General features: G+C 44.0%; 1 protein-coding gene across 1 annotated transcript in view; it reads right to left on the reverse strand.

Moving 5' to 3' along the window:
• KIRREL3 (kirre like nephrin family adhesion molecule 3) overlaps positions 1-26,982 on the reverse strand; it is a 733,484-nt gene that overhangs the window by 290,753 nt on the left and 415,749 nt on the right. The window lies entirely within an intron of this gene.

Consider the following 26,982-nt stretch of genomic DNA (forward strand, 5'->3'; position numbering starts at 1 on the left):
CACTGTATTGAGCCATTGAGGTCTGTACTGCTGTCTACAGTCACTGTCAGTGGCCCTCCAGCATTTCACACAGAGATCTCTTCCAGTCCTACTTGGAGACATTTGGGGTTAAATCTGGGACCTTTTGCATGCAAAGGAGATGTTCTGCCACTGAACGAAGATACCACAGTACTCTACTGTCATTGTTGTTTCTGTAACAGACTGTTATATAGAGAGCTTGTTGCAGCTGATACGAGCCAGGAGGTGAGGCTGAAAACAGAGGAGCCCCTCTGATCATGATGAGCCGTCCAAGTCTATCTAAGGCCCAGGTAACCTAGTGACAAATGTCTCCCCGATCGCATTACAGCTCTAATTGCATTCACACATCCACGTCGCTGGTACATTGTGTAACAGAGAGACAATCGCTAGAGAGGGCCTGATAATCAAAACAATATCCACCAATAACTTATTCAGTGATCAAGAAAATTGTGGATAAATTATTTGATGAATCTCATCCGGACAAAAAATTGGAAAAAAATTGAATGCAATTTATTTCAGGAGAAGGGTGTGTGTGTGTGACCGCCTTGAGCATACTATGTGATTCTTATTCATCGAGCCTTGCTAATTTCTCAAATTGGTATTTAGTTAGGAGTACATGAAGCTTAAGATTTTGGCTCTTGAGGGGTATAGGAAGCCAAATCAGTATTATTCAAGGTGTATGGAATGGAGCAAGACTCAGAAGACTTTGGACAAGGTCAGCTAAATTGCTCAAGAGACTGGAGCATCTTCCTTCTAAGGAAAGGCTAAAGTATTGGGGGCTTTTCAGGTTGCAAATCTGCTTGATACACAGAAAGTCCCAGGTTCAATGCTTAGCATCACCAGGGACTCACCTAGATTGGTAAAGAAAAAGCATTTTTATGTGTTGTATTGTTGTATATGCAATATAACACTGTGACACCAGATGGCACTGTGGAGTCCTGTCTTTCTCTATCAGATTTCCCTGTATGAGTTTGCAACGTGTTTAATTGAATTGCTTCTTTGAGGTGTCTAGATCCATCCCAGCTGGGCCTGGGAATGACTTCCTGTCTGAAATCCTGGAGAGCCACTGCAGTTAGTGTGAACACTACTTACTTAGATGGACCAGCAGTCTGACTTAGTGTAAGACAGCTTCCTCTGTTTCTAATTCTGTACCACTTAATTAAATAATACTTACTTCTGAGTAGACCCCTATAGGTAGTTTAAGAAAGAGACCCATAAGGAAGGCCATGGAAGAGAGTTACAAAAACAGGAAGGATGTTGATAAAGCAGCAATATTTCTCGCTCTTCTTTCATACCACTCTAGAACATGGAACGGGACAACCTCTGGTCCTTCCTATGTTCTTGGACTCCAACTCCCATCATCCCGGACTATTGGATAAGTTGGCTAAGTCTCATGGAAGTTGGAGTTCAGCAACATCTGGAGGTCCACAAGTTCCCCACTCCTAGTTTATGGACTTTGCTCTTAACTCACACAATGTATGGTGCTGTTTGACAAGATAACACAGATAGCCAAACTATTCCAGTGTGTCCAGAAGGAAGCTTGAAAGTATTAGCAGGCCTAGATTTGGAAGCAAGTGATCAAGGCAATAGTGTGGGCTGCTGCGCCTAACAGCTGCCAGATTGTTTTGGGTGCTAATTACAGGATAATCTGCTCACATATCCTCACAACAAAAAAAAGTACAGGAACTAAAGCTATCAACTGTGTGGCAAATATACCATTATTGCTCCCCCCCCCCCCAAGATTTCATTCATGGAGAAATTGACATCAGTGTCCAGTCAACAAATACTGTATGTGATTAAGATCAGATCTATGTAGCATGCAAATTAATCATATTATATGATAGGGCTAATGCAAATTGATAATAACCATACATGATTGTATGAAATGCATACAAATCATGCATCAAAGTCATGAAATGGGCTTCAGATGCATTTTTTAAAAATGGGTTCTGAGTCCTTTAAACAGTCCAGTACATGTCCTGGATTGAACTGGAGGTGAGAGTTTGGAACATTTATTTCCAGGCTACCCTAAATATTTCATTTCACATTTGCTTCCAAAAATATCAGAGGGTTTCTCTCCCTCTCCCTCCCTCTCTGATAAAGGCTTATATGTGATACAGTTGGTATCTCATAAATACTGATGAGAAATGTTAGTCATGCAATATTTCACTATCTTCCTACAGCAATCTTTATAAAACCACATGGTCTGCCAATCCGCCCACCCCTGGTTCAAGCTAAGAATCGAAATACAATTCACTACTTGATGCATCAGTCTACTTATAGAATGCACAAATAATCAAACATGGTTTGTAGAGGTGCTATAGCAAAAGGTCTTTTCTGGTGTGATGAAACTCCCAGCTGTTCAAGAAAAGGTCAGCACACAAGCAGATTAGAGGTATTCTATACACCTCCATGGATTCACTGTACTGACTTGTGCTTAGAGATGGGTGAATTTGTCAATTCCAGTTCTCTTGGTTTCTATTTTTTCCAGTCTTAAATTCAGTTCTTCACATTTCTGAAGCAATTTACGTTCATTCATTCATTTTTAATAAAGAATCCTCCTGAAAATTTGTCAGCATTTTAGTGTGATATTTCTTCTTCTTAATATGCACATTTTTGTATGCAGCTTTGACAAATGTACACATTTCCAAGCAGTTCTCCCCAATGCATTTTTGTAATATTGTATATGCATTTTTATGCACACTTGCCCTAGTCTGTACACATTAATTTGTGGGAGAACTGCATTGGAAAATTCAGAGAGATTTGAATTGCAAAGGATGGTTGTATTTTGGTTCTTGTATTATTTAATAATTTATTTATATTAGATTGTCTTTAAATGTGCTCTCTTTCCATCTTTCTCTCTCACATACATTGTTGGAAGCAAGTTTGTACCTCTAATGGTTTGTACAGTAAAATCTACAGTATACTGTCTACAGCACATTGCATTGTCTATAGTACACTGACTACACTCTAGGGTTTCAAGGAAGAAGACTTTTCCAGCCCTACATTGAGATGCTTGGGATCAAATCTGGAACCTTTTGTATGGAAAGCATGCCCTCTATAACTGAGATATGGGTAAACATTGACAAAAACGGCATGGGCATGGAAATAAAGAAATTTGCCCATCTCTAGACCACCATGCCAGTTTCCCAGAGTTGGATCCTAGTTTAGCATGCTAGCATTCATCCAGCAATGCAGAAAATGGATGTGGTTTTGCTAACAAAATAGTGATTTACATGCATGCTAATCATTTTCAGCTCTTGATGAACGTCTTCAAGGCAAATGAAGAAATAATGTAAAAATACTGCAGGCTTGAAGATAGTTTCATTTTTAGTTTCTCAGAGAGGCTAAGACAGATCACTGGAGGATTTATAGCATCATTTTAAGTTGGCTTAATGGTATAAACAAACCTGGAATAGCAGGTTCTGGTCCAGTAGAGGCTGAGTCAATGGAGTGACCTGCATTGTTGATGAAATATTACCCACTGGGAAACAGTTTATCATGGAATCCAGAGTGAATGTGAAAGGGGCCATGTACCTTAACGGATAGGACAATTATGCCTGAATAGGTGCTATTAAGAGATGTCTGGTACCTTAGTACAGTAGACTGTTTCAGAGAAAAGGCTTCGGTGCAGAGATGTAGGAGGGCATAAGAAGAGCCCTACTGGACCAAACTAATGACCATCTAGTCCAGCATCCTGTTCTCACAATGGCCAACCAGATGCCTACAGGAAGCCCACAAGCAGGACCTGAGCACAAGAGAACTGGAAAAGAATGACAAACTGGAAGCTCACATAGTTTCCCCTCTTGATTTTGCACCTCTCTGAATGTTGTGATGCAGTTCTTGCTAATTTTTGTAATTTGTTATTGAGCAAGCACAGATGACGTTTTCCTACTTTTGAAACCTATCCACACATCCCTAAAGTGAGAGGGCATTCTTCAGCGACATTCTTGGAGTGCTGGTGGTAATGCAACTTTTAAGGATATAACATGATATCATTCCATTGCCACTTTGGTGAACATGGATGGTTGGGATGGTTGCTGACCACAGTCAGTATAAATTATATAAAAGGAAGGGTGTCAAGAAAAGAAAAGAATTCAGATACTTCTGCCTCTGCCTTTGCTGATAGGCCTATCTCTTCCTCCATAACTGTTCAACTCTCCTATGCCTTCTGATAAAAACACATTTTCCCCCACCCACTTTTGACTTCCCCCTGAAAAGCCCCTCCCAATAAGCCAAAAAGTGGAATCTTCAGGACAGTGGGTGGCATCTAATGTTAGTCAGATCAGATGCATTGAAATTAATGAAGCTGAGTAGATGCAAAAGTAACATGGACTAGAAATAATCTAATTTTCTCATCCCTATCTGCAGATTCCCTTTGCTGTTTTGGAAGTAAGGCTGAGCTACCATCACCCTACTACAGGCTTCCTCAAACTCGGCCCTCCAGATGTTTTGAGATTACAATTCCCATCATCCCTGACCACTGGTCCTGCTAGCTAGGGATCATGGGAGTTGTAGGCCAAAAACATCTGGAGAGCTGAGTTTGAGGAAGCCCGCCCCACTAGGTGACATTTAAAAATTAACAGCAGGCTCAACAACTGGACATTCAATAGGTGCCTGTATTCATTCAACACCCGCCTGCAATGCCACCTACACCCAATGCACAAATATTAGAGAAACACTAACCACTGCCACATACAGCCTTGATCTGAATTGCAGCCATGCAGTTTCCATGACACATCTGAGCAGTTCCCATTCCTTCCACTAGATGGAATTACCTTTTTGCACAGTGATCATTGCTGTAAGGAGTCCGAGTGCATATGTATGTGCAAAACACAACCAGTTTTGCCCCGAGGAAAATCCACTCAGGTGCAGCCTTTTGTCTTTTTCAGAGAGGTGCCTGCTTTTTTTCCAGCAGGTTTTCACCAGCTAGCCTAGCAGAGGCTCCTCCCTGCTTGACGCCAGGCAAAACAAAAGATTGTTTGTTTTCTGTTGAGGTTTAACTTGTGTCGACATCTCATTTGAGTAACGTGCATGTCAAGCAAAAGCGAGAGACTCACCAACGGAATACCCTGCTAGTAAAGATGCATTTCAAACAAATTCTTGGGTGCTCGCCACAGCCTCCCCCAGCTTCCATTAGAATTCCCTTTGGCAGGCAAAGAACAAAAGGCTCTGTTCAGTTTATACAGGAGCTGCCTTTCCTAATCACTTGCAATTGCATCTCATCGGCAAGATGAAAGTGACATGCTTGGAGTAATGTAAGCATCCCCCATCACACAACTGCCAAGCGGCAGAGCGGGCACAACCTTCATTTCCAGTGACAGATGGGTAAAAGACAAAGTATGATTGGAGATTTTTACCTAACAAGACAGTAGGAGCAAGCAATAAAACTATCTGGAAATCCAGTGCAAAGGTCCTATAAACAGAATTGGTGGTGGTTTTGGGGGATCATGTGCAATAATGAGACAGACAGACACCAAGGCTTACATTGCTGCCTATCCTTGATAAGGTATGGGAGCCCAAATGCCTTTCAAGTACTGTGTGATTTTGTAAGGGTTTCGTGTGTTAGAGCTGTGCACAGGGAATTGTATTTGTACCGCAGCATGCAAGCTTTAGCAACCCATTTCATTTTTCTTCCGCTCCTGCTTGTTTTTACTAATTGCTTAGGATGTGCAAGCAGAAACCTGCTTGCTCTGAAAACGAATTGTGGTAACTGAACACTGAAACTCCATGAGAGTTTCGATGTTGATTGGGCCTCTCACTGAGTGTCAATGCCCATCCACCCATGGGGGGGATGAGTGGGCTTGTAGTCCAACAACATCTGGAGAGCCACTGGTTTCTCATCCCTGACTGAGTTTCCCTTTGGATAAGAATGAGAACTGAGCCACGTGATGCTATGTGAATCAGTGGGGGACCAGCGGATAGGCTGTGATGCTGGACTACAGGGGTTGAGAACCTCAGAACAACGGACCTGATATTTCTGATTCACAAAATAAAAGCTTTCTGAATGAGATTTGAGATGACAGAAATTGATTTATGGCTGAATCAAAATTACTCACAATTTTATGGTAAATATTTTTGGTGCCACCTTCTCTCAAAAAAGAGCCCTTCTTTTCCAATAATTTCCCCAACATCCTCTAATCACCATTTTTTTTTACTCATTTACATTGGCCTTATTTGCTTTCACTGGTCTTCAGTGAATTGTTATTTAGGATCGTGACACATTCTTGTTCATTATGTGGCTTGATGACACACGCGTGTGACTGATCAAGGAAGGTCTCCTCTCTCAGTTGTCCTCAGTGATATTGTGATGCAGCCCAGTGTCCCCAAGTCCAGTGACTGGGGTGTCTCCTCCTCGTGTAAGAGAATTAAAGTGGTGAGATGAGAATTAAACTCACACATGTTGAGCTGCAAACCATGTTCTGATTTCACTGATAAGTTGTGGCCCTGGTTTATTCAACATTCTTGTGTCTTATGATTTGGTTTTCAATTGATTTATCTGTTCGCATTTTGTGTATAAAGTGACTTGCAAATATTGTTGTTATTAACAGCAGCAGCAACAACAACATTAATTATTCCAGGGTGCATTCACAAGTGTGTATTTGCAGAAAAAACGTTTTTTGATTTGTTTATGTCTTTTCTTCTTCCTTGTCCTTGAAAAGGCTGTTCTTGACTCGAAAATCAAAATCGGAATATTTGAGCATGGCCCCAATTCCATGTTAATAGCCATAATTTGGCCATTGCAAAAGCCAGTGCTGTTGAGGGAAATTGGTTCTCTGGCTCCAGCTTTGGAAAGGAGATCTGGAGGCAGGAGCCTGGATAACGGGCAGTGGTACCATGTTTTGAAAAGCCTCTTTTGTAGCAGGGAGACTCGGAGCACCACCGCTGGCAGGACATGCACAATCAACTGCCTGAGAAGCTTCTTGCTTCAGGAAGCTAATAAGCCTTAGTCCAAAAAAGCAACCTTTCATTGACAAACCATTCAGCCTCCTAAGTGTTCTCTCAATAGTGCTGTTCCTCACCTTTGCTTTTGTTTGTGTCATTTAATAGCCTTGATTTGGTGTTCCTTTGGCTCAAGGGGAACTTTCTGCTTATAAAGCTCCTCCCCTCCTTCTTTCAGGTTTTCATTAGAAAATGGAAAGAGAGAGAAAGAGATACCAAATTAACAGAGAAACAAATGGGAAGGGAGAAGAAACTCTTTCTCTGTTGACAACAGTCACCCCATTAGATCCCTTTTAGCAGGACAAATAAGCCACTCAGCTGCACAAGTGGCCTTTTATATTTATCCCAAATTAGAAACAAAATAATTGCCGCCTCATCTTTAATGGACGCAACAGTTAATTGTTCTAATAGCTCAATGACTCCAGCAAAGGGAGGGGGTGTGCACATGTATGCAAATGTGTGCACCTCTGTTGCCATTTCACCAGTTGTGCCGTTCAGACCAAGGCACATTATGCAAACCCAGCTTGAACTCCCCCTTTCTATCATATGCTCCGTGGCACAGGGCTGCCGTTCCAGATCAATTATTAATATGCACGCGTTATAATTATTTGGAGGGTTGGTACAAGATAATTATAAACCATAAAGCAGCTTTCATCTGCATGTATAAGTGCCTGCACCCCCCTCACCCCCCTCCAGATCTGAATCATACATAATAAGCTAGGAACAGGGTGGGGTTCGAGGAGAAACATATTTTTAAAAAATCTGATCTATTCTGTGATGTTAAGAAAATATTAACTAGCCTGTTATTCATTGATAGGACATGGTAGAGGCATGTAAGAGTACAGGAGAAAGTGGAGAGAGAAAAGATTTTCATCTGTGTCTCATAACACTAGTGGGGGACATTCAATGAAGCTGAATGGTGGAAGATTATTTATAACCTGCCCTTCCCAATTTGAAAACCGGGCTCAGGGCAGCCCTAACAGCAAATACGAAACATTAATTAAAAGTGACTTTAAAAAACAGCTTAAAAACAGCATAAAATACAACATAAGTATAGCATCCATGTCAATAAAATTCAAAAAATTCAGGGTCATTTTTTTGGGGGGAAACCAGTTTAGTAAATGTCAAGTAATCGCCAGGGCTAACTGGCCAAGTTTGGCCCTGCTAGGGCCAGCAAGGAGACCAGGGAAGAGTTTAAATGTGGGGTCCCAAAAGGGTTTCTTCATAGAAAAAGAAAAGGGAAAAGGGAATGATCAGGCTAATTCAAATTGAAGGCCAGGCGGAATAGCTCTGTCTTACAGGCCCTGCGGAAGAGGATCAAGTCCTGCAGGGCCCTAGTCTCGTGGGACAGAGCATTCCACCAGGTCAGAGCCATCACTGAAAAAGCCCTGGCCCTGGTGGAGGAGAATCTGGCTTCTTTAGGGCCTGGGACCCTTAAGCTATTATTATTCACTAGTGAAATTCAGCCCGTTAAAATAAACGGGCGCTAGAACAGATTTTATTGTTTTTTAGTGTGCGAAGCAAAGAGGAACGGGTGTGCAGCCCCGCCGAAGCGGCGGCTGTGGGAGGGGCTAGCCGCCCCCCCACGCGCCGCCGCCACAGAAAGAGGCCGAATTGCGGCCTACTTCTGGGCGCCCACTGCCCAGCTGGGCTCAGCGGAGCGCCCCAACGAAGCGGCGGCTGTGGGAGGGGCTAGCCGGCCCCCCCCACGTGCCGCCGACGCCACAGAAAGAGGCCGAATTGCGGCCTTCTTCTGGGCGCCCGCTGCCCAACTGGGCTCAGCGGAGCGCCCCAACGAAGCGGCGGCTGTGGGAGGGGCTAGCCGCCCCCCCCACGTGCCGCCGTCGCCACAGAAAGAGGCCGAATTGCGGCCTTCTTCTGGGTGCCCGCTGCCCAGCTGGGCTCAGCGGAGCGCCCCAACAAAGCGGCGGCTGTGGGAGGGGCTAGCCGCCCCCCCACGTGCCACCGCCGCCACAAAAAGAGGCCGAATTGCGGCCTTTTCTTGGGCGCCCGCTGCCCAGCTGGGCTCAGCGGAGCACCCAGACTAAGCGGATTAAACGGTAGGCAGGGGGGGGGTGGAGAGCGCGCGTGTGTGCGCGTTCTGTCTCTCCGTCCAATCCCTGTGTCTCTGGGGTACATGCGCAGTACCCCAGGGACACACGGGACACAGGGACTGGACGCAGGGACACTTGCATATTATTATATAGGATGGACCTTAGGGTCCTCTGCGGGACATACCAGGAGAGTGCAGCCGGTAGAGCACTGGGTGAATATGGCAAGGACCCCGTGAGGATCCTCACTGCTGGAGTTTCTGGGACAGTTTCAAGGGCAGCCCCGCATAGAGCGAGTGGCAGAGGACACAATACAGATGGCAGGGGAACACCTGGTGCTGGGGATAACAGCTTCATTGATTCACAGGAAACAAAGGTGGTGGTACAGAAACCTGTATACCTGAAGCAAGAAACAGACACTGAGATCCAGCACCAAGAGCCTTCTGGCAGTTCCCTCACTGTGAGAAGTGAAGCTACAGGGGAACCAGGCAGAGGGCCTTCTCGGTAGTGGCCCCCTCCCTGTGGAAAGCCCTCCCATCAGATGTCAAGGAGATGAGTAACTGCATAACCTTTAGAAGACATATGAAGGCAGTCCTTATTAGGGAAGCTTTTGAATGTGTAATGTTTTATTGTTTTTATATACGTTGGAAGCCTCCCAGAGTGGCTGGGGCAATCCAGTCAGATGGGTGGGGTACAAATAACAGAATTATTATTATTAATTTATTAATTTATTTATATTATTACAAGAAGGAAGGAGCTGGAGGGAATGAGTAATTTTTTCAGTGTGTATCGGAAACAAGCAAGACAAATTTGCACTCTTAATGCAGGGTGACAAACATGACCTCTAATAGGCATTACTGAAACCCAGTGAGATGAGACAAGAATGTAGAAATTGAGGGGTATAACTTGTTCAAAAGGAATAGATTAAACAGGAAGGGGTAGTATTATATGTTAGTAAGAATAAAGTCCTTGCAACTGTGCTATGATTCAGGAAACTGGCTGTCAAAACCATAGGCATGCTTCATCCTGGAAGTTATCCTTATAAAAAAACAGAAACACAAATAGAAACTGTAGGATGTGCTTTACCATTTGCTGTACTCTTGGTTTAGATGAACTTTATATATAGGAATGATAAATTCTACATGTGCACAATCTAACCAGCTTGATATTTTGATGTTTACAATGAGCTGTGCATTCATTTTTGTGTAGACATTATAGAAACTGTGTGGTGAATAACTAACACTGTCCCATGTCTGTGTTGCTTAGGGAAGTCATTGTGGATGTGTTTGTTTTTGCACATTGTCCCACTCTACAGCACAGCAAGGCAACCAGGGTATAAGACAAGTTGAGATTCAGGTTGGACATAAGGAAGGCAGAACACAGGGCTTGGTGGACAACAGAGCTCTGAAGTTGCTGCATCAAGAGACAAGCTAAAACTGAGCCCTTCCATAGTAGAAGCAGGATGTGCAAGTATGAATGACATGGGTAGCTCAGTTGATAGAGAATGCAATTATTTTTAATCTCAGAAGCATGGGTTCAAGCCCCACGTTGGACAAAAGATTTCTGCATTGCAGCGAGTTGGACAGGATGACCCTGACGGTCCCTTCCAACTCTACAGTTCTATGCGTCTAGAAATGTGTACATTGAGATAAAATAGTATTGAAGTATGTTCAGTGCATACTGTACAGGATGTACAGAAAAAGGTGCCAGTATTGCATACCCTCAAGTACCTCCAGAAAAAGGCACCGAGTATGTCTTTAAAAAAACAAAAACAAAATATGCATTTATATATATATATTTGAAAATAAAATGTGTTCGTTTTCTTTGAAATTATCACAATCATCACCATAATCAGAGATTAACTTGGGAATGTGACAGCATGGATTTATGAATGAGCGCCTGTGAAACTGATCCACCCATCCTTAGCCACACTGAGGAGCAAGCCTCAGTCTCATGTTCCTTTGACTTACTCCTTACTCATGTCTCTCATGTCTAAAATAATCCGCTCACTTTTTATAGTGGACAGATTAAGCAAGTGGGGTCGGTTTGGTAGGCATTACCTGTGTACATTCCTGTTCAGATTAAAGGTTATAGAGATGGAAAGGTATGTGTGTTGAGGCTTGCTCCTGTGCATGTTCCATGTGTATAACGCATGCACTCAGACAATGCAAAAAAATGCGCAAAAGATAATGACAACCAGTTATACATCCTACACCCACATATCATCTACATGGAACTACATGAATAAATCTTCCCTCTGACTCACACGGTCTATTTCTAATGTTTTTAAAGCATAAATGCACACCTGTAGAATATATTAGCAAAGTAGGCGAATGAGAAACGAATAATAATTAAGAAGGGAATAGTGGCTCGCCTGTGCTCTAGGTCTTTTGCATATGGGAAAGAAGACCTGAGTACCAACTATCAGCCACCGGCTTGCTGAACAGGTGGCAGAGGAGTAGGCTGACACCTCCTTGTGCTTAATAGTGCTTGTTAGTCATTTTATGAGTCACTGCCAAAAAACCGCTATAATTGCTGCACTGCCGATTGCTAACCAGTCGCTACAGATCTGGCAAGAATTCAGATGCAGGAGAGCATGAGTAAACTAGGAACTGAGACCTCATCTGACTGCAGTGCTTGCACAGAAGTAAAGAACATGCCAGAGTCCTAGGGCTGTGGGAGAATGGTATGGTTGGACTGACAGGCAGCTGCTTAATGGCTGGACTTACAGTTGACAGGTAAAGTGGCATCCTAAGCCAATATGAAACAGCAATGCCCTCTCATTACTTGATGATTTCGTGTGATGGGGACGTGTGATGTTGCCCTCCCTATAGGGACGTGTGATGTTGCCCTCCCTATGGCAGTGTTTCCAATCCTTATTGGAGATTGGGGATAAATTCGACTCTATTTGCATTTAAAGGCAAACCTACCTAATTTGCACATTATGCAAACTGAACATTATCCAAAGTTTACCATGCAGACTTCCAGCCAAGAAATGTGTACAAAATAGAGTAAAACATGCGTATAAATGCATGTATTAGTGCAAACGCAAACCGCCCTGTGATCTTCAGATGGTGGTATAGAAATTAATAATAATAATAATAATAATAATAATAATAATAATAATAATAATGGCATGCAAAATGTGCAATATTAACTGCTTTGCAAAAACACACAAACTGCCCTGTGATCTTCAGATGAAGGGTGGTATAGAAATACAATTATAACATACAAAATGTGCAGTATTAACTGCTTTGCAAAAACACGCATAGTAGGCAAAGTTGCATACTGAAATAGGTATATTAGGGGAAATTTGGCGAATTCAGTTCAGTTGACTATCATATCTACTACTGTGGGCAAGAATCCCGTAGTAGAAATGGAGTGGCCCTCATAGTCAACAAAAGAGTGGCAAAAGCTGTAATGGGATGCAATCTCAAAAATGACAGAATGATCTCGATACGAATCCAAGGCAGACCTTTTAACATCACAGTAATCCAAGTTTATGCACCAACTACCGGAGCTGAAGAAAGTGAAATTGACCAATTCTATGAAGACCTACAACACCTTCTAGAAATGACACCAAAGAAGGATGTTCTTCTCATTACAGGGGATTGGAATGCTAAAGTAGGGAATCAAGAGATAAAAGGAACAACTGGCAAGTTTGGCCTGGGAGTTCAAAATGAAGCAGGGCAAAGGCTAATAGAGTTCTGTCAAGAGAACAAGCTGGTCATCACAAACACTCTCTTCCAACAACACAAGAGACGACTCTACACATGGATATCACCAAATGGGCAGCATCGAAATCAGATTGATTATATTCTCTGCAGCCAAAGATGGAGCTCTATACAGTCAGCAAAAACAAGACCTGGAGCTGACTGTAACTCAGATCATCAGCTTCTTATAGCAAAATTCCAGCTTAAACTGAAGAAAGTGGGAAAAACCACTGGGCCAGTAAGATACAATCTGAATCAAATCCCTTATGAATACACAGTGGAAGTGAGGAACAGGTTTAAGGACTTAGATTTGGTGGACAGAGTGCCTGAAGAACTATGGATGGAGGCTCGTAACATTATACAGGAGGCAGCAACGAAAACCATCCCAAGGAAAAGGAAATGCAAGAAAGCAAAATGGCTGTCCAACGAGGCCTTACAAATAGCGGAGGAGAGGAGGCAAGCAAAATGCAAGGGAGAAAGGGAAAGATACAGGAAACTGAATGCAGATTTCCAAAAAACAGCAAGGAGAGACAAGAGGGTCTTCTTAAATGAGCAATGCAAAGAAATAGAGGAAAACAATAGAATGGGGAAAACCAGAGATCTGTTCAAGAAAATTGGAGACATGAAAGGAACATTTCGTACAAAGATTACCATAATCAAGGACAAAAGTGGTAAGGACCTAACAGAAGCAGAAGACATCAAGAAGAGGTGGCAAGAATACACAGAGGAATTATACCAGAAAGATATGGAGGTCTCGTACACCCCAGGTAGTGTGGTTGCTGACCTTGAGCCAGACATCTTGGAGAGTGAAGTCAAAGGGGCCTTAGAAAGCACTGCTAATAACAAGGCCAGTGGAAGTGATGATATTCCAGCTGAACTATTTAAAATTTTAAAAGATGATGCTGTTAAGGTGCTACACCCAATATGCCAGCAAGTTTGGAAAACTCAGCAATGGCCAGAGGATTGGAGAAGATCAGTCTACATCCCAATTCCAAAGAAGGGCAGTGCCAAAGAATGCTCCAACTACCGCACAATTGCGCTCATTTCACACGCTAGCAAGGTTATGCTTAAAATTCTACAAGGCAGGCTTAAGCAGTATGTGGACCGAGAACTCCCAGAAGTGCAAGCTGGATTTCGAAAGGGCAGAGGAACCAGAGACCAAATAGCAAACATGCGCTGGATTATGGAGAAAGCTAGAGAGTTCCAGAAAAACGTCTACTTCTGCTTCATTGACTATGCAAAAGCCTTTGACTGTGTTGACCACAGCAAACTATGGCAAGTTCTTAAAGAAATGGGAGTGCCTGATCACCTCATCTGTCTCCTGAGAAATCTCTATGTGGGACAAGAAGCTACAGTTAGAACTGGATATGGAACAACTGAGTGGTTCAAAATTGGGAAAGGAGTACGACAAGGTTGTATATTGTCTCCCTGCTTATTTAACTTATATGCAGAATTCATCATGCGAAAGGCTGGACTAGATGAATCCCTAGCCGGAATTAAGATTGCCGGAAGAAATATCAACAACCTCAGATATGCAGATGACACAACCTTGATGGCAGAAAGCGAGGAGGAATTAAAGAACCTTTTAATGAGGGTGAAAGAGGAGAGCGCAAAATATGGTCTGAAGCTCAACATGAAAAAAAACCAAGATCATGGCCACTGGTCCCATCACCTCCTGGCAAATAGAAGGGGAAGAAATGGAGGCAGTGAGAGATTTCACCTTCTTGGGCTCCTTGATCACTGCAGATGGTGACAGCAGTCACGAAATTAAAAGACGCCTGCTTCTCAGGAGAAAAGCAATGACAAACCTAGACAGCATCTTAAAAAGCAGAGACATCACCTTGCCGACAAAGGTCCGTATAGTTAAAGCTATGGTTTTCCCAGTAGTGATGTATGGAAGTGAGAGCTGGACCATAAAGAAGGCTGATCGCCGAAGAATTGATGCTTTTGAATTGTGGTGCTGGAGGAGACTCTTGAGAGTCCCATGGACTGCAAGAAGATCAAACCTATCCATTCTTAAGGAAATCAGCCCTGAGTGCTCCCTGAAAGGACAGATCGTGAAGCTGAGGCTCCAATACTTTGGCCACCTCATGAGAAGAGAAGACTCCCTGGAAAAGACCCTGATGTTGGGAAAGATTGAGGGCACTAGGAGAAGGGGACGTCAGAGGACAAGATGGTTGGACAGTGTTCTCGAGGCTACGAACATGAGTTTGACCAAACTGCGGGAGGCAGTGCAAGACAGGAGTGCCTGGCGTGCTGTGGTCCATGGGGTCACGAAGAGTCGGACATGACTAAACGACTAAACAACAACAACAACAACAGGGGAAATTTGCAAGCTTGAAGTTAACATGAACTGCTTCATACAGTTGGTTTAATGCCTATCCCAGGCCAGTATGACTTCTTATGACTCACCCGCTTTAACACATCTGCCAAGCCTTTAAAATCCCTGTTTTTATCACTAGGTAGCAAACATAAGAGGTTGATTCAACCCTTTGTGAGCCACCATACTTATGGGTCATGGTTTGGCATGGTAGGCCACTAAATGTAGCCTTAGACTTTTTCCTCAGGTAAAGTCATATTTGCCCATGGAGAAGTTCTGACTTTATCAGGATCTTTCTCCAGCTGGAGAAATGGCACGTTCCTAGTGATTATGTATTTGTTTCTGAATGTTAACAAACAGTCTGCAATGTCTGATTGAGCGGGTTATTAGTAGAATGAAGACAGATGGTGGAGGATTAAGTATAACGCTTCTTTACATCAAGGCTATCATTACCCAACAGCTCCATCGCACTTCTGTTCAGACTACAACTGTCACCAGTTTAATTTCCTCCTTGTATCTAGTACCCCTGAGCTACCTTGTGATCCAGACACAAAGAAATAATGTCAATCTTTAATTGGGCTGCAAGGAAAATCAGAAAAGCAACTCCTTTACTGGAATGATACTTCCACATTACCCAGCAATCCCCCGTTAATCATATGGGAACAACCACAACATTTTTGAAACGAAAAGAGCAATATAAATGCTATGAAAGGGGTATGAAGTCTCACAAATATTATACCACTCAATATATTGTTAAAGATCTGTGGGTGCTAAATGCTTGGGTTTAATAAATGTTAGGATTTAATCGGAACTGGTACGTTAGGATTGGTAATAGCCAGACTCATGTGTATTTAAGCTGTGGGGTTGCCACTGTTAATCCCCTGGAATTAGCCTCTGTGGAGCACACTACCTGGGTTGTGTTCTTCACCGCCTCTAGTTTTTTACAGATAAAGTCGCTCAGATTCGGGAAGAGGTAGACTCCACTATGGGAGCAGGGCCGGGCCAGGAGACTGCTAGTCCTGTCTAGTCAAGTTGCGTGGGATCAATTCCAATCTGTTACCTCTGAGGATGTGGACAGGCTGTTTGGACGAGTGAAACCAACCACCTGTCTCCTTGATCCTTGCCCATCCTGGCTTGTAAAAGCTAGCCGGGAAGGGCTGGGCAATGGGCTTCATGGGGTGGTGAATGCTTCTCTCTGTGAGGGAGCCTTCCCAGACCTGCTGAAAGAGGCGGTTATCAAACAGCTTCTTTAAAAACCATCGCCCAGTCTCAGATCTTCCATTCTTGGGCAAGGTAATTGAGCGGGTGGTTGCTGAACAACTCCAGGCACGCCTGGAAGAAGCGGACCATTTGGATCCCTTCCAGTCGGGATTCAGGCCTCATCATGGGACTGAAACTGCCTTGGTCGCACTGGTTGATGATCTCCGGCGGGCTAGGGACAAAGGTGAGAGCTGTTTCCTAGTTCTACTGGACCTCTCAGCAGCTTTTGATACCATTGACAATAACATCCTTCTGGACCATCTAGAGGGGCTGGGAGCTGGGGGCACTGTTATACAGTGGTTCTGCTCCTTCCTACTGGGCCGTGTTCAGAAAGTGGTGGTGGGGGATGAGTGTTCAGACCCCTGGGCTCTCACTTGTGGGGTGCCTAAGGGTTCTGTCCTCTCCCCCATGCTTTTAACATCTACATGCAGCTGCTGGGAGAGATCATCAAGGGGTTGGGGCTGGGTGTTCATCAGTATGAGGATGATACCAAGCTCTACTTCTCTTTCAAATCAGAACCAGTGAAGGCAGTGAAAGTTCTGTGTGAGTGCCTGGAGGTGGTTAGAGGATGGATGGTGGCTAACAGATTGAGGCTGAATCCTGACAAGACAGAAGTACTGTTTTGGGGGGAGAGGAGCTGGGCAGGTGTGGAGGACTCCCTGGTCCTGAACGGGGTAACTGTGCCCCTGAAGGACCAGGTGTGCAGCCTGGGAGTCATTTTGGACTCACAGCTGTCCATGGAGGCACAGGTCAATTCTGTGTCCAGGGCAGCTGTCTATCAGCTCCATCTGGTATGCAGGCTGAGACCCTACCTGCCCGCAGACTGTCTCGCCAGAGTGGTGCATGCTCTAGTTATCTCTCGCTTGGACTACTGCAATGCACTCTATGTTGGGCTACCTTTGAAGGTGATCTGGAAACTACAACTAATCCAGAATGCGGCAGCTAGACTGGTGACTGGGAGCGGCCGCCAAGACCACATAACACCTGTCTTGAAAGACCTACATTGGCTTCCAGTACTTTTCCGGGCACAATTCAAAGTGTTGGTGCTGACCTTTAAAGTCCTAAAGGCAGCCCTCTTTAGGGAAGCTTTTAATGTTTGATGCACTATTTTAATATTTTGTTGGAAGCCACCCAGAGTGACTGGGGAAACCAAGCCAGATGGATAGGGTATACATAATAAATTTATTATTATTATTATTATTATTATTATTATTATTATTATTATTATATATTGTAATCTTAGCCAAATCAACAAGTGTTAATGAGGGCGGACAGACTTCTTTGTGAGGTGACTGCCCAAAGGGATCAGCAATGAGGGAGTTCAAAGGATCTATGGTGGTAGGGTTGGGAGTGATGTAACCAGGAAGCAGAGAAAGCAACCATTAAACTGGATTGTGCCCTGCAGCACAAGTTAGGCTGCAGAGAAAGGATGATGCTTGGGCTTATTGTTGCTGCTGCTATAGAATAAGCAGGTGTATTTTTGGGGTGCTGCTGCTGTGAGCCCTTTCCTAAGCAGGCTCAGGTTGATGTGTAAATAAACCATTCATCATAAAGACACTCTAGCTTCTGTGGTGCCTAATTTTCCAAAGGAAACACAAACCCTGGCTGAGCACCTGGAACCCCTGGGATCTTCTCACACCTTGGAACTCAGGAAGAGCTTGGACAGAATACTAGCATATTAGAATTACTATTAAGGTTACTATATTTCAATAAGTGAACACCCGGACACAAAAGTTGTTGAGTTTTTGAGCTTTTCTTTTTGTTTGAAATTTGCCAAAATGTACATGCCTGACATGGGCTGCCATACGTCCATATTCTACCGATCATTTCAGCGATTTCCATCCAAATGCTGTTTACAAGAGCCAAATACAGGCTATGTCCAGGAAATTCTGGGCGTATGGCAACAAATCACTTATGATTATAGAAATCACTAAGAAGCTGATTTTTTGGGGAGACTTTGTCAGCAAATTTGAAATGGAGACTGAAACTAACTAATGATAGACCTTCAGTATTACATTTTAAAGGCAATGTCATGAATTTGTGGGTCTTTGTAAAGAAAGAGCAAAGTCTTCAGAATAGGCACAGGAATTTAAAGTTCACCAGCTCCTTATTGTGCTATTCCTTTACAAGCAGGTGTTTTGAATGTTGACAAAGGCTTTACATGAAGCCTGAATAACATTTGGGGAAAACACACAGAGCTAATGGAAAATCTCCTCAGGGAGAACACATTTGGCATGACTCACGATGGCCTCACAAACAAAATGGCTGCCATTCTTCTGAAGAAATGCAACCTATAACGATAGAAGAAGGCATAGGATATGTTTAATATGGGTAGGTCAGCATTTTAAAAAATAAAATCCTGGGAAATGCCCCAGAACTGTTTGGAAGGGTTGGTGCAGTCCGCATGTGGTCTCAGGAGGTATCCATGATTAAAGCTTCACTTCCAAGCTTTGCTGCAGGAAAATAAATTTTCAATTAAATAGGCACTAGCCTCAACAGGGAGTGCCTCAAATGAGAGTGCCTGATCACCTCATCTGTCTCCTGAGAAATCTCTATGTGGGACAAGAAGCTACAGTTAGAACTGGATATGGAATAACGGATTGGTTCAAAATTGGGAAAGGAGTACGACAAGGCTGTATATTGTCTCCCTGCTTATTTAACTTATATGCAGAATTCATCGTGCGAAAGGCTGGACTAGATGAATCCCAAACTGGAATGAAGACTGCCGGAAGAAATATCAACAACCTCAGATATGCTGATGACACAACCTTGATGGCAGAAAGTGAGGAGGAATTAAAGAACCTTTTAATGAGGGTGAAAGAGGAGAGCACAAAATATGGTCTGAAGCTCAACATAAAAAAAAACCCAAGATCATGGGCCACTGGTCCCGTCACCTCCTGGCAAATAGAAGGGGAAGAAATGGAGGCAGTGAGAGATTTTGCTTTCTTGGGTTCCATGATCACTGCAGATGGTTACAGCAGTCACAAAATTAAAAGACGCCTGCTTCTTGGGAGAAAAGTAATGGCAAACCTAGACAGCATCTTAAAAAGCAGAGACATCACCTTCCTGACAAAGGTCTGTATAGTTAAAGCTATGGTTTCCCCAGTAGTGATGTATGGTAGTGAGAGCTGGACCATAAAGAAGGCTGATCGCCAAAGAATTGATGCTTTTGAATTATGGTGCTGGAGGAGACTCTTGAGAGTCCCATGGACTGCAAGAAGATCAAACCTATCCATTCTGAAGGAAATCAGTCCTGAGTGCTCACTGGAAGGACAGATCCTGAAGCTGAGGCTCCAATACTTTGGTCACCTGATGAGAAGAGAAGACTCTCTGGAAAAGACCCTGATGTTGGGAAAGATGGAGGGCACAAGGAGGGGGACGACAGAGGACAAGATGGTTGGACAGTGTTCTCGAAGCTACGAACATGAGTTTGACCAAACTGCGGGAGGCAGTGGAAGACAGGAGTGCCTGGCGTGCTGTGGTCCATGGGGTCACGAAGAGTCGGACACGACTAAACGACTAAACAACAACAGCCTCAACATGTTCTCCTTGAGCTTGCTGTTCCAAAATCCTACTGCTTTGTCTGAAGTGGGCCAGACAGAGACCATATCCATGCTACATATTCAGAGTGGTTTAATGGCCAATCCCTCTTCACAGAGAACAGGGCCATCTTAAGCACATCCAGAGTCATGGTGCAAAGGTCTCTCCGGCGCCCCCTCCCTTTCCCAAAAATTAGCCTGGGGCGGAGGGCGCCATTTGGGCTGCCTGAAACTACAGCCTGCTGCCCAGCGGCCGGAGGAGCAGGAGGCGGTTGCCGCGCCACAACCTGTGATGATGGTGGGACAGTGGGCACTGGTGACATGGAGGAGGCCCCTCGGGAGCTGCTCCCGCCACTGCCCCTCGCGCTGCTCCCTCAGGCAACAGCGGCTCGGCGGACATGGGATTCCCACGGCCGAGGGAGAGGAGGAGGCGGTGGAGGAGCCATAGGGCTTAGTGGCTCGTTGCGCCCTGCCAATGCTGCAGTGCCCCTGAGAGGCTGGCGCCATGGTGCAATGAGCCACTAGCCCCTATGGGAAGAAGGCCTCAGAGGGAATTGAGAATTGAACCTCTGGGAGGGGAATAGAGGCCTCCTAACCAAGTCAAACAAACTATAGACTTCTTTGGAGGAAACCAAAATGCATTATAGAAAATGCGACACCAGAGGGCGATGTAGAGCAGTAATCTGTCACCAATGGGAAATTGCAGTGGGAGCTCCCCCCTTTTTTCTTTTCTTTTTTTACAGCGTTTTCCAGATCAGTGTAGATCCAGCCCATGACTGTTTAAGGTGACATCATAGTGTTTTTAATGTGTGGTGTGAATGTGGCTACTGAAAAAACTGTCAATAACTGCTGAAACTTCTTTCTCTACCCCCCCCCTTTGTGTACTGATCATTGGATGAGTTTTCTGCATGCCTAATAATACACATACCTCAGATTGTTACCAAGGATGAATTAGCATATATGATCATTGATGTTGAGTATATGAAATTGCACATCACTGTTATATTTATGTTCTCAAATGTGAAATACACACACACACACACACACACACACGCAGTGGTGCCTCGCAAGACGAAAGTAATTCGTTCCGCAAGTCTTGCAATAATTTTGTCTTGCGAAGCGCGGTTTGCCGCGGCAAAAAGAAAACGACCACCCAAAACTTCGTCTTGCCAAGTGCCAAAAACATCACAAAACGCTTTCATCTTGCGAGTTTTTTTGTTGCACGAGGCATTTGTCTTGCGAGGTACCAGTGTGTGTGTGTGTGTGTGTGTGTGTGTGTGTGTGTGTGTGTATCACTGCTATGTCTCTGGAGAGCCTTCTATCTTGAATCTAACATTGTCTAATCTAATTAGCATATTGTCTGCTCCAACTTGCTGGTTCTATTTTATTTTCCCCTCCCCTCCAAGCCCAAGTAACTCTGTTTCAAGGAACTGATTAGCCCCAATCATCCAAGGTATTTTATCAGTTGTTATTGGTCCTTTCCAAGTTACCGGTATTCCTTTCATGCAGCAAACACACAGTCATTACTTGTTCATTATGAAAGAACCAGACCTCTTCCCTTAAGTAATAATTTCTGTTGTTGGAACCTCCTTGTCATTCTTTCCAACACTCAAATCACAACATCATATTGCTGGGAAAAGCAATCCCCACCCCCACCCCCCACAACTAGTGCAGCTGCTTCTATAAGCAAAGTAGAAACTGCCTTTGGTTTAATTCAAAAATGGCTTGCTAATTACAAGCACCTTGGACACAAAAATGAAATAATTTTTTTTTACACATTAAGTTCTAAATTGATTTACAAGTTTCTTTATACTATATCCTAAATCTGAGTCCTCAGCGTAAATTGCTATTCAGACAGTAATTCTGAGCGAACACCACCAAAGCAGACTTTTTAATGGCACAGTGTAACCGTAGAGAAAGCTTAGAAAGCTTCAGAGTATCAGGAAATGTGGGGTGTATTATTACTAGAGCAGTCAAGTACAATATTTTCCTGTTGCCTACAATGGACACACAGGGCAATGTAGCTCCAGTTAGGGAGGACTTCCTGTCATACCTGCTCTGGAGCTTCCTCCCCCTGCGTGTGACAAGGTAGATGGGCATGACCCTAGCTGACCAGATAAAAGCTCTGGCCCCACAACCATCTCTCTCTTGGACTCTTACTCTTTTACTCTTGGACTTTCAATCTCACTCTCCTGGTTCTTGGCCAGCACCAGTGGCAGAGCTTCATGCTCCAGCACTGGGGGACGGAGGGCAGGTGGGGGGGGGGCTGGCATGCATCCTGGTGGCGTGCTGTCCTGGGCGCGTGGCGCACCGCCTGCGGCGCAGGGAACCCAGCACAGGCAGGGGGCAGCCACAATGTCACCCCACCGGGATTGCGCTGCCGGGGGTGGGGCGCTCCTCTTGCACTCCTCTTCCTCTGCCAGTGGCCAGCGCATGGCTCAAGCTTCACATAGGATTCAGCCCACAAACAGAAAGTCTGAGATGTAGCCCAGCCTTCTTTTCACTGTACCGCAAGCTAAAGCCTGCCTTCAGATTGCTGCTGTGAACGGAATGTGAGTAAAACTTTATTCTTAGTTTTATAGAAGACTGTGTTGAGTCTGTGTTGACCCTTTTCACAGTGGTAAACAGCTCAGGCAAAGTACCACAAAGCTGGAAGCAGGCTATAGTCGTCCCAATATTCAAGAAAGGCGACCCTAAAGAACCTTCAAATTACAGGCCAATTAGCCTGCTATCAGTAATTGGGAAGTTGTATGCCTGCTTCCTAAGTAATAAACTGACAACTTTTCTTAATGAATATAACATCCTATCTGAAGCCCAGGCAGCCTATCGAGAGAATCACTCAACCACAGACCACTGCCTAATGCTGTCTTTCCTAGCCGAAAAATATACCAGGCCGCTTCAGGGCAAGCTCTTTGTGGCATTTATGGATCTGAAGTCAGTATTCGATTCTGTCCCCAGATCCCATTTGTGGACCAAATTAGATCAGATAATACAGGACAAACGTCTCCTCTTTCTTATAAAAGCCCTATATAACGAAACCAAACTGCAGGTCCGATGCGGTCAGCAGGGACAGCTATCAAATAAAATCGAAATGAGTAGGGGGGTTCGACAGGGTTGTGTCCTGGCCCCAACATTGTTTTGCTTATTCCTAAATGATCTAGAAGAGTGCCTAATGGATGCAGATGGTCACCTTCCAAAAATAGGTATAAGAAGGACCCCCTTGCTGCTTTATGCTGATGACGCGGCCATAATTTCACGCACCAGACCGGGTTTGAAACACCTGTTGATGAAATTTTCTGATTATTGTCTTGGAAATGGCTTAACAATAAATTATGAAAAATCAAAAATCCTAGTATTTGAAAGAAGCTTTTTCCGGTTAAACTGGTCGCTGGATGGCCATGAACTTGAACAGATTAAACATTTCAGCTATTTAGGACTAACATTCCACCATACAAGATCATGGAAGTACCACTGGCAAACCTCCCTTCAAAAGGCGGAGATTACAAAAGTAGCCATACTTCGATTCTTCCATACAAAGGGCGGCAAGTATGTACTAGCAGCTCTAAAAGTATTCAATGCAAAAACTGTCCCCCAAATCCTGTACGCAGCAAACGTCTGGCAGAATGGGGACCTGCCTAAGCTAGATGGCTTCCAAGCACAATTTATTCGATCCTTGCTTCAGGTGCCCAATTGTGTTCAAAATTCCATACTCCTGCTAGAAACAGGTGAATGCCCAATTTCAACAAAGGCATGGTGGGCTGCACTAAAACATTGGCTCAAGATTGCAGTATTTGAACTTGGGGAGGGACTGTATAAATACCTGAACAATGAGGAATACATCAGCCAATGGCAGAAAACCATGGCGAGAAAAGCCACTGCTTTAGGTCTGTCACCCACCCAACTCTATTGCCTGGGATATGAAGGTGCCCTAAAGACCTTAAAGCAAAGACTTTGGGATAATTCACACAGTGATCTACGACATCAATCACTTGCGATCTGCAGTCCATTGGCAGTAGGAGTACAATATGGGCATGTCTTTAAGCCAGCAGCCTATATTCAAAACTTGACAGTGCCAAACTACCGAAGGCTGTTCACAAAAGCAAGACTGAATGTTTTCCCCTCTGCAGTGCTGGAGGGCAGGATGAGAGGAGTACCCTACCAGGAAAGACTGTACTCGTGCACCCATGATGTAGATTCTATAAAACACATTGTGCTGCACTGTGGGAAGTTTGAGCAAGCTAGGGCTGAAGTGATTTCACCCCTGCTAGCCTTGCTCCCAGGAAAATCAGAGGATTTCTATATCAGGTTCCTATTGGAAGACCAGTCAAATGCCAGAACACTAGCAGTGGCAAAGTTTTTATCGGTGGTCACAAGAACTAATGTTTCCTATTCCGAATTTGAGTAAGATGTCTGAGTGGTTTGAGGGCGGGGTGTCCCAGCTGTGTATCGCTTGGTAGCGAATTGATGGGTCTATGGACCGTAATAAAGATTGTTGTTGTTATTATTATTTTAAGAGGGAAATAAAAGTGGAAACTTATCAGGAATAACCCAGACTGAACAAGTCAGACTGGATTGCTTAATTAAAGGATTCTAACGAATCATCAGCTTGCTTCCAATAAGTTGCAAAGGGAACGTGCTCTGCTGTTTACTCACTAGTGCGGGTGAGGAGAGATAATATCAAAACAGTATATCCTCTCCCACCTTCCTTAACATTCCGACAGGAAGGTATAGAGAACTTGTGTTCTCCATCTTTATCTGATGAAGCACTACGTCCAACCCAGGCAGACACTGGCTTTTGTGAAAGCTTTCTTGTTCATTCTTTGTTAGCCATCTCCCTAGCCTATAATTTCTTGGCCCTTTCACTATATGATGAGGCAAAAAGTAAAATAAAAGAATTCTCCTTCCAGAATTTGCTAAATGCAAATTAAATCAAAACTCTCTTTCTCTGCATATATGCGAAGCCTCATGAACGGCTAAAGAATACAAGGAAATACAGTTATATTTGCGTTGCATTCCAATATTACAACTTTTAAGTTAAGCAAATTTATATTCTGAACCATGTAATTACAAGGTTTCATACCTATTCCTCTTGTGATTACATTGTGAAATGTGGTTGGTTGAGTATAGTATCATAAGCTCTTACTGGGTAAGGGTTGTAGAACTGTTGATAAGCTACTATTCTCCCCTGCTACAGGCTCACGGGTCAGGAAACCTTGCCAGCCCAGATGTTGTTGGGCTCCAACTTCTCTTAGTCCCTGCCAACATAGCCAATGGCAATGACAGTTGTAGTCTAACAACATCTGGAGGACCAAGGGTCCCCTACACTTGCCACAACTGCTTTATTTTATAAACTATAACTACATAATTTATTAAGGTTTGCAGAACACCATGCATGTGTTTCTTCCTCCTGCCCTACTTTCTTCCTCAGAACAACAACCCTCTTTCCTAGATTTGGCCAGCCTTTCTTAACCTTGGGTCCCCAGATGTTCTTTAACTACAATTCCAATCATCCCTGACCAGTGGGTCATGCTGGCTAGGAATGATGGGAGTTGTAGTCCAACAAGCTGTAGGGACTCAAGGTTGAGAAAGGCTGGGCTAGGCTGTGAGACAGTGATTGCCCAAAATAACCCAATGAGTGTTGTAGCTTGAGCCAGGATTTGGCAGATCAAAGATAATATCATTGTTGAAGAGAAAGAAAGATGGATGCCCTTAGCACAAAGGGACTTTTCATAAACTACCCAGAAGGAGGGGATCACATAAATGCAACCGTTTTCCCTGGTTTGTTCCTGACCCTTCTGTGGAACCAGCAACTTGGAATGTAATTATAGTCAGCAGAAAGGAAGACGTACTATCAACTTCTGTGGTCAAGGATAAGCAATTTGAAGATCATCTCTGCCTGTTTCCACTTTTGACACCAATGGCATTAAATATGGCAGTGTTAGAGACTCCATCTGTTGCATCAAAACAGCAAGTGTCAAAGCTATAGGCTGCTGAGATGCTAACTGAGTTTACTTGCAAGTGTTTTTAATGGTTTAATGATTTCTGTTCACAATTACGCACATCTATTGAAACAGTTAATCAGTGGTTGCTTATAAGATGCTTGGCTGGTGGAGGGAATTAACAGTAATATACGTTTGCATTTTGTAGGAAAGAGCTCACGTGGGCCCCATGGAACCATCATCCCTGAGAGGGATGCTTGCTTAGGCAGCTTTAAAGCCATGATGTAATGTTGCTTCTCTGTTCCAGAGCTACAGCTAACCACCAATTTTGCAAGCTGAAGCCTCCATCTGCATTTAGAAAAGGTTTTTGACAGATATTTTCTGCAATAAAGTTGAAGAACCCTCAGGTACCAAGTGAAATTACCACCCTAGCTTCCAAGTTCCAGCCAGCAGCTATAACCCAAAGGCTTTAATCTTCCAACCAAATATAAGGCTTGAGATATACATAATAGGAACACCGCCAACAGTTGCTCACTAACTCTTTGACCACAGGGAGAGGTGGGTGAGCAAGGAAGCATCAATGGGGAGGTGGAGCAGCAGCAGCAGCAGTTCCATCTGGGCAACCTCCTGAGGATGTGAGGCCAAATGCAAAAGTAGGTGGAGAAACTAGAAGTCTAGTTTCTACACACACACATATCTTCCATCTAGCAAGCCAGAGGCGTTACCAGGGTTCAATGACACATTTCAGACAGGCAAAAACACTCACGAGGGTATGAAGCAGGGTGGGTGAGTGCTGTGGCTTGGGAAGAATCCTAAGAATCATGTAGAGAGGTCCAGAGGGTGACATTTGGCCCCAGACCTAAGGCTTTCCACTGCTGATCTAAGTGCAGTGGCTCATAAGAACATAAGAAAAGCCCTGCTGGATCAGGATCCAGAAAGGAAGCAGGAAGTGTTGGGACAGGAAGTCTATGGGAGGGTACTCTCTCTTACAGGACCTGCCCACCCATGAGGCAAGGTGAGGCGATTGCCTCAGGCAGCAGAATCCACAGGGGTAAAAGGTAAAGGTAAAGGGACCCCTGACCATTAGGTCCAGTCGTGACCGACTCTGGGGTTGCGCGCTCATCTCGCATTATTGGCCGAGGGAGCCGGCGTACAGCTTCCAGGTCATGTGACCAGCATGACAAAGCCACTTCTGAAGAA

This window comes from Zootoca vivipara, chromosome 14 (assembly GCF_965207765.1).
Source record: "Zootoca vivipara chromosome 14, rZooViv2.hap1.1, whole genome shotgun sequence".
Lineage (NCBI taxonomy): Eukaryota > Metazoa > Chordata > Lepidosauria > Squamata > Lacertidae > Zootoca > Zootoca vivipara.